The following is a 9,568-nucleotide window of genomic DNA, read 5'->3' as shown; positions in this document are numbered from 1 at the left end:
TAAACTTAATCGAAAATCTAAAAAATGCCAGAAAATCAAATCCCATCAATTAGACTCATCCACGGAATCCTCCATCATTCTCTTGAAAATCTTTCACTTGGAAATATATTCATAAAATATTAAAGTAAAATTGCTTTGAACCGCAGCCAATTTTTCATATAAAGAAGAGCACCGGCTGCCAAATGCTTCCGATCCAATGGCCGGTGAACTCCCTCATTGGCAGGGAAAGTACTTCCCGACGGTGGAAGTTATTCCTCTCCCAGAGGACTCTTAGGGAACGTACTGGTTGCAGGCAACTTTTGACATGCCATTTCTCTTGGTTAGGAGCCGATAAAAAATTCAGTTATGGATTGCATATCTATCTTCTACTGACGTTGAGCTACTGGTGCTTCAAGGATAGGAACTCGACGGAATAGCAAGAGTGGAAAATAATTGTGTTATGGTGTTTTCTTCAGTCATTATTATTTTTAATTGATAAATTAATTATTTTTCTGGTAGTTAAAAAAAAAGAAATCCATTTGGTGTCAATCCTTTTTTATTATCTTAAAACCCCAACGTTTCGTCCATTACGGCCATTTTCATCATTCTCAAGGACATCTTCAATTATGATTTCTTCCTCACATTAAATTTAGAGTTTCTTTTGCAGGCTATTCTGCCCAGGTCATTAATAATTATAAGTTAAAAGCTTATTTTTTTAATTTAAAATCATAAATATTTAATTCTTCTTATATAAGATTATCCACACAAATTCATTACCATATACAGAAACCATTTATTTATTACCATGTATATGGTAGTGAATTAGTGTGGATAATCTTATATAAAAAGAACTAAATATTTATGATTTTGATGGCCGAAACGTTGGACTGGTGAAAAATAAAGATATTGAGACAAAAAAGGATACAAGTTTTGATTTATTTAATAAATAATTACAATGTCTCAAGAAATTGAAATCTATATTTTATTTTATTTTTATTCTTAATACCCCACTTATTCCTGTCGAACAGATACGTTACATAGGACTACATCTCGACAAACGACTGACATGTAATCCTCATACAAGACTAAAAAGACAAGAAACTGCTCATAGATTCCGACTATTGCAACATTTACTAGACAAACGGTCTAAATTGCCAATCCATTACAAAAGACTGATCTACATGACTATTATAAGGCCTATCTGGACATAAAGAGTTGAGCTTTGGGGCTCCACTAAACCATCCAATTCCTCCAGAATCCAATCCTTACAGTCCAAAATCCTTCGTAAAATCCTTAATGCTCCTTACTTTGTCACAAATCAAGTCATCCATCAGGATCTCAATATTCCATATGTTGCCGATTTGGCCAGAACCAGATACCGTTCCTTCCATAATAAACTTCTCAACCACCCAAATCCACTTGTTTCTAACCTGGCTTCTCCTTCATTACCTAATAATCCGCCTAGGCGTCTGAAAAGAAGATGGCCTCGAGATCTTCTCCTCTAGAAATGTTATTGGAGTTCTATCAGTGGGTAGATTCTCCACATGTTTTTATCATGTCACTATGTTACCTACAGCAAATTTACTTATATACAACGGCGCTTATTCATCCCTATTCCGTCAGTCTGCTGGTGTACCTCAGGGTAGTATCCTTGGTCCTATCCTTTATACAGTTTTCACTGTTGACATCCCAACCCATCCTAACACAACCCTCACTACGTATGCAAATTTACTTGTTGTATATATGTGTATACAGTTGTAAATATCAATAAATAAATTATTAAAAAAAAAAATTTTATTCTAGTATTTTACTTACATATTTTTTTTCTTATTTTATTCTCATTACTTTAATTTTTAATTATTATTGTTAATAGATCAAAACATAATAATTTTTATTTTGTACCTATATTTACTAATTAGAATCTCATTTGTATTTTATTATTTGTTCTTTTCTCTTAGTTAATTTTAATATTACTCTTCCGATCCAACCTTTATCTTCTTATAATACTTGAACTATACATTTCTTTCAACAGTATTCATGAATCCATGTTAGTTGTTTCTTATTCCCTAATCATTCCGACAATGATATAGCACTTATTTGACAAACTGTCTAAGCTTTCAATCCATTATAAAAGGCTAATCTATATTACTTTAATAAATTAATACCAATCCTTTCATTATAAACTCCCTAACTACCTTAACCTACTAATTTCTAACCTTGCTTCTTATTCCATTTCTGAAAATCCTCCAAGGCGTCTGAAAAGAAGATGGTTTTGAAACCTCCTAATAACCACCCCTGGTATATAATAACCATTAAATACATGTAGAGCAAAGACGGGCTACGGTAATATAAAAAAAGTTCCAAAATTGTTTAAAATATATATTTTCTCTGCTACTAGGACGCATTACCTATGACGCTGAAACTTAGTCTCATAGTGTTCGACCTACTAACTAAAAAAACAAACATTGATACCACTTAGCCATATGTAGCTACTCGATGCGGCATTCAACCATTTGATAATAACATGTATAAATGATATAATAATCAATATTTGCAATCAAATACGTACCATGAAGTAATTAATTTTATGTTAATTGAGACTTTAATTGCTGTTACTCTGGGGGATATTGAGGTAAGGAGTAAATTGGTTGAGCTTCGAGATGAAACAAATAATTAAATGACCTGTATTCCGTTAATTTAATTGTCTTGTAATAGGAAATTAATTGCTTTAAGTACGGAACCCTTCCGTTACTGGTTAGCAACTTTGAAAGTCCATGTAATTTTTAGACGTAGGACGAAATTAATTAGATTAGGAAAATTATTAAGCGTTTATCATGATAACTTTAAAATTTTACCTCGCCAATGTTGGCGACAAATTAAAAACGTAAGTGAGGTGTAGATAGTTGACCGTAGATTAATGATTAGAGAACTTTGTCGGGGGGTGCTGTCAGCAAAGAACAACATAAATAAACAAAACCATATTTATTTATTTTATGCCAACGTTTCGACCTGAGTTTCAGGTTTTCAATAAGGCTATAGAACAAAAGATATAACAACAACATTTAGAGAATCATAAGATTAAAAAGGAATATTATACCAACAAATTTGGAATTATACAAAATATTGAATTGAATCATAAATCATAAAAAATTGATAATTGATAATTGGATAGTAAAAAAAAAAGAAAAAATTTAAATTGATTGATAATCGTGGAATTAGATGGTAGTAGATTGAAAACAGTGAAAGATGAAATAGAAAATCATGTAGGTAAGAAGACATATATGATATAAGATATGCAATTAGTGGTCTAAAGAACTCAAATAGCAATAAACTGTTTATTGTATATTTTCTTTTCTTCACTATATTATATTTACAAGATAAATCCAGAATAAAAGAAATTGACAAAAATAAAAATAAAAATGAAAATGTGATAAAAGCGAATAAGCAAGTCTATAGTTGTAACTACATAAAAGGTTTGTCAGAAGGAATAAAAAGGTCCTTTAAGGATTATGATATGGAAGATTTCAAACCAAACAATAAATTAAAAAATTTTTATAGCACAACAAAAGACCCAATAGACAGTAAATATCAACCGGGATTAGTATATAAAATTCCATGCATTAATTGTCCAGCCATATATATATAGGTGAAACAAAACAATATATAAAAGACTAGATGTATCAACATGAAAATGATGTAAGGAATATGGAAAAGAAACCCAAAAAAAAACAGCATTGGTTCAACATGTTGTTCAAAATAAACATAAATTTGATTTTGAAAATGTCCTAATCATTCATAAAGAGAATAATAATTTTAAAAGAGAGATATTAGAATCGATTTATATCTCAGAAAATATAAATTATACTGTCAACTTCAAATCAGATTCTAAGGGACTGAACCTCCACTATTCAGAAATTTTAAGCAGAATAAATATGTAATATTTGTATACAAAAAAGATGAAAAATAAAAAAATGTTCAAATCCTTAAATAGTACAAGTATATAAATGGAATAAAAATGCAATAATAAAAGTGTGAATAGAGAAGTAAATATGTTAAAAAATAAATGAAAGAAAAGGGGGGATAAATGTATATGTGAGAGAAATACACATAAAATAGGAATAAACTAACCATAGATTTTAAATATATTCAAAACTGTTTGTGTTGTAAAAAGAATAATTAGTAATAAATGTTAATTAAATTATATTGAAAATGTAAATTAATGTTTTAAGAAAAATTATGTTATATGATACGGTGATAACAGAGTCCTAACCTGTTGAAGGTAGGTTCTGTTATAAGGTTTGCAAATGTAAATGAAAGAAAGAAGAGAAGTGGTTTGTAAAATTTTAAATTTAAGAAAGAATTATATAGTAGAAGTTATGTAAGTAGGAATCTATTTTTAAAAAACAAAAATTTTATAAGGTTATTATGATATTATTTTAATGATTAATTTATTTAGAGATGGGACAAAGGCAATTAATTAACATTATTTTACATTTTTTTTTTTAAATAAATAATTTAATTTCTATCCATTTTAGTCTCAACACATTTTATATTTCTTATAAGTCCGACGTTTCGGCCAATCCGACCATCCTCAGGGACAATCTACTTAATACAGTTTTGGAATTATATGATTTAAAAACTCTAACTCCATGCAGGCTATTCTGCCCAGTTCAAAACAACAATTTTTAATTAGTCAATATTCACTTAAAACCAAAATTAAAATCATTAATCACAGACACTATTCCTTAAAGACTTTATCACAACAACCATGTTATTCAAGGTAAACTTGCTAGGATATATTGAAGATAATTGCATAATAATTTATTCAATATTATCAGCTAATTAATTAATTATACTTTTAACCAATAAATAAATTTGAATATTATTATAAATATGATTTATTTTTTTATTAAATAATTACTGGTTAATTATTAAATCAACAAGCTAATTAATTTTTGCTCGTAGTACCTGAAACTCTACTCTTAATTATTCTGGAAGCCCAATTTTTTAATGACGTCAAATTGGATCGTTAGTTTTTTGAGTGTTTAATATTCTGAATTTTTGAACCACATAATGGAGTAAAAGAAAGTCTGAAATTCATTTCTTAACTTCTGTACTGTTTAAGTAAAAGAAAATACTGCTTACACTATGCTATGGTAAATGAGTAAGTCGAGAGAATATGCACCAATTTTTAAAATTCATTATAAATGCCAGGAAATCAATAGCTATGGATTTCATTTTTGAAAAAATAAGAAACATTTAAAACATGTAAGAGACGAATTAAATAACAATATATATATATCTTTATATATTATAACGTAATATACGATCTAAAAAAAGAAAAAAGATACAATAATTATAATTATATCAAAACATAATTCTTATTGATATATCTATAAATAAGTATTGATTTGAAAATTACTAATAAAATTAAAAAAAAAAAATAATAAGTTGGCTTTGCAGTTCGAATTAGAGCATGTTTACTAGAGTTACTTTTCATTTTCAGACGGCCGAATTGGCCGAAACGTCGGACTTATAAGAAAAACAAAATGTTTTGAGACTAAAATGGATAGAAATTAAATATTTATTTTAAAAAAATTTACCAGTCTCAAGAAAGTATTTAAGAATATGAATTAAATTATATTACATCTTTTGGATTTCAAATAAAACATACAGGCTTTTGATCGAGTCTGGCACCCAGGACTGCTATACAAGATCCGTAAATTCCTACCCCTACGTACTTCCTCATTATCCGTTCTTATTTCTCCGACAGATTATTTCAAGTAAATTACAACGGCGCTTATTCATCCCTATTCCGTCAGTCTGCTGGTGTATCTCAGGGTAGTATCCTTGGTCCTATCCTTTATACAGTTTTCACTGCTGACATCCCAACCCATCCCAACACAACCCTCACCACGTATGCTGATGACACATGTCTATTGTCAGTGAACAATGATCCGTACATTGTATCCCAAATCTTCAAATCCCACATCACCACCCTTGAAGAATGGTGCCAAAACTGGAGGATTAAAATAAATTCCAATAAATCCCACCAAATCACATTTACCCTCTTCCCCTACAATATCCTTTAATAATACCCCACTTATTCCTGTCGAACAGATCCATTACTTAGGACTACATCTCGACAAACGACTGACATGGAATCCTCATACAAGACTAAAAAGACAAGAAACTGCTCGTAGATTCCGACTATTGCAACATTTACTAGACAAATGGTCTAAATTGCCAATCCATTACAAAAGACTGATCTACATGACAATTATAAGGCCTATCTGGACATACAGAGTTGAGCTTTGGGGCTCCACTAGACCATCAAATTCCTCCAGTATCTAATCTTTACACTCCAAAATCCTTCGTAAAATCCTTAATGCTCCTTACTTTGTCACAAATCAAGTCATCAATTATGACCTCAATATTTCATATATTGCCGTTTGGCCAGAACCAGATACCGTTCCTTCCATAATAAACTTCCCAACCACCGAAATCCACTTGTTTCTAACCTGGCTTCTCCTTCATTACCTAATAATCCTCCTAGGCGTCTGAAAAGAAGATGGCCTCCAGATCTTCTCTTCTAGAAATGTTATTGGAGTTATATCAGTGGGTAGATTCTCCACATGTTTTTATCATGTCACTATGTCACCTACAGCAAATTTACTAATGTGTATACAGTTGTAAATATCAATAAATAAATTATTTAAAAAAAATAAAATAAAACATATTTGTTAACCTTAATTCGTCCGCTCTTCTATGTGCACACACACAAGCGCGCATTCCTCAAAGATGTGGCAATTTTCATATTATTATTACAGTATTTACATTTCAGTTGAGTCTCCTTTGTAATTAGGTAGGAATGAATGAGCCTTGTGAGTACTATTCTCAGCCTAGTGAGTACAACCGACAGGTACTCCAGAGTCGAACTCCTTTATAATTTTTAGCTTATTCACAGAGATTCCGTTCTACTTAGCCTGCCACCCATATTTAATTTCCCTTATACCCTCAGCTCGATCGGCCAGTTCGTATCCTGTGATTCCACGTAAATCGGAACCCACATAAATTGTCCCGACATGCCTAGATTTTCTAGATTGGTTAGATAGAAACGAATCTTAGAACTTTTTGAGTGTTCCAGATAAATATAATCTAAGGTTTTTAGCTAGCTTAGTGCATATGTTATTATTATGATATTGTTATGAGTCGAAAACAAACATAAATATAATGATGCTATTGCATTGAGTTCAGCAGTGAATACTTCACATAGCTTCTTGTATAGTTTTATTTTATGCGTTCATTTGTCGGTAACAAAAGGTGATAACTGGTCTGACTTAGATCCGCCATTGGCAGAGAAAGTACTTCCCGACGGTGGAAGTTATTCCTCTCCCAGTGAAAGGTTGCGGGCAACTTTTGACAAGCCATTTCTCTTGGTTAGGAGCCGATAAAAAATTCAGTTATGGATTGAATATCTATCTTCAGCTACTGGTACGTTGAGCTACTGGTGCTTCAAGGATAGGAACTCTACGGAATAGCAAGGGTGGAAAATAATTGTGTTATGGTTTTCTCTTCAGTCCTACTATTACTAAGAAAATACTCAGGATAAAAACTCATAAATATGGACAAAACAATTGTGATTAAAATATGGGCAGATTAAACAAAAATAGAAATATGAGAAAGAAAATAACTAACTAATTTTGGACATTTTTTTTGTATTATGGTATTTCGCCGATGCTCTGAATTCTATATATCATTTTATAGGGTTTCGGCATGTTTTGGATAAGGTGAGAAAAGTGAGATTTATATTGAGACAGTTCTGTGTTCTGTACATAACAATTTTAACATATCACACTAGTATTTCTAAAGTGACACAACTCAAAAATCGGTGTTTTTGAGTTATGACTATGACCGAAATTGGTCAATATATCTTTATGAATCATCAAAACTGTATCAACCTAGCTTCAGAGCTTGTCCGCCAGAGGACACTTGTGTCACTCTTGCTGCCTTAATGCTATTCCCCCTCCATAGGCAATTGTGTCACATTGTCTGTTGTCTTGAATTTTGAGTTGTGTCACTTTAGAAATACTAGTGCGATATGTAACACATTTTATATTTTATTGTTTTGTTTTTTCTCTCACTCTCTACATCTCATTCGCTGGTTGTAAAAATACTTTTACAGTTGTGAATAAACTAAATAAAGTAAAAAGAACAAAAAAACATATGTAACATAACATAGGGGCAGCAGTAGCAGCGTGGTAACGCGCCAGTCTACCAATCAACAGGTTTTCGGATCAAATCCCGGTCCCACCCGGGCTTTATTCAAGCACAAAATAATGCAAAACTCACTGACAACCTCCCCCGGGCATTTGTGAGGCCCGTTAGCCAATGGGTGGCACTCTCGAAAAATAGGCCTGGGTGTGATGAACCCACCCTGCTAAAAAAAAACACGCCAGGAAACGCGCCTTGTATTTCCTAATACTGGGAATATTACCTGCTAGCATTGGTTAAATACATCGCGCGAGGACTTAGGCCTCCATGGTCTGTTATGCACATAAAATAATAACATAACTATACAAAATGTAAAAATGACAGTTTTAATACATCAGTATTTCATTATTTATCATTATTCAGTATTTCATTCATAAAAATTCACAATTATACCAACATGCTCGAAAAACTGTTTTCTTTATATGGGTGCTGGGTCACGTGGAGATCGCTGGAAATGAACTGGCGGACATTGCAGCTCAACAAGCACTTGCTCTTCCAGGTCAGGGCGCGGCCATTCTGACACCACAAGAAATAAGTCTTCAGATGAAAAATGAGATATCATCTAGTTGGCACATGGCAAGCCATGTGGGATGAAAGCCCGCCAAGCAAATTAAAAACTATTAAAAAAACCATTAAACCATGGACCACATCAAACCGTTCCAATCGAAGGGAGGAGGTAGCTATTGCCAGATTGAGAATAGGTCATACGAGTTTAACTCATATATATCTGATCAATAAGCAGCCACCGCCAAAATATCAATACTGCAACAGTATACTTACGGTCAGTCACATATTTGAGAAATGTAATTTTTATTCTGCGAAATTGAGTAGATTGGAAGTAGGACCGAGTGTATCGGATACTCTGAATGATGACCAGAAGAACGTGGAAACGGTCTTAGTTTTCTTAAAAAGGAATGGCCTTTTGAATAAGATTTAAACTAGAAAATCTGTTATACGTAATAAAAAATACCAAAAGAAGTAATTATTTAATTTTTTTTTTCTCGAAATTATTTAAAGAGAAAAATAAAGTGAAATAGAATTATAAACATAAATAAAATAGGATTATAAAGCACTAAACATGGGCGTTGATGACCTCAGGGTTTTACGCCCTAAAGCCCCAGACAACAACAACAACAACTTCAGTATTTAGAGGTCTAGAAAAGTTTTAAGGCCTTGATGGGTACAGGATGGATAATGATTTTCTTATTAATAAATTTTTATTGTATTAAGAAAAAAGATGGCCGAGGAGATTTTTCCTGATAGCCATTGATACTTTACGCTTGTCTTTAGCTTATTCCTTGGCTTGCCACCATTC

This window comes from Halyomorpha halys, unplaced genomic scaffold (assembly GCF_000696795.3).
Source record: "Halyomorpha halys isolate HHAL.00 unplaced genomic scaffold, Hhal_1.1 Scaffold437.1, whole genome shotgun sequence".
NCBI lineage: Eukaryota > Metazoa > Arthropoda > Insecta > Hemiptera > Pentatomidae > Halyomorpha > Halyomorpha halys.
This window is presented reverse-complemented; position numbering follows the sequence as displayed.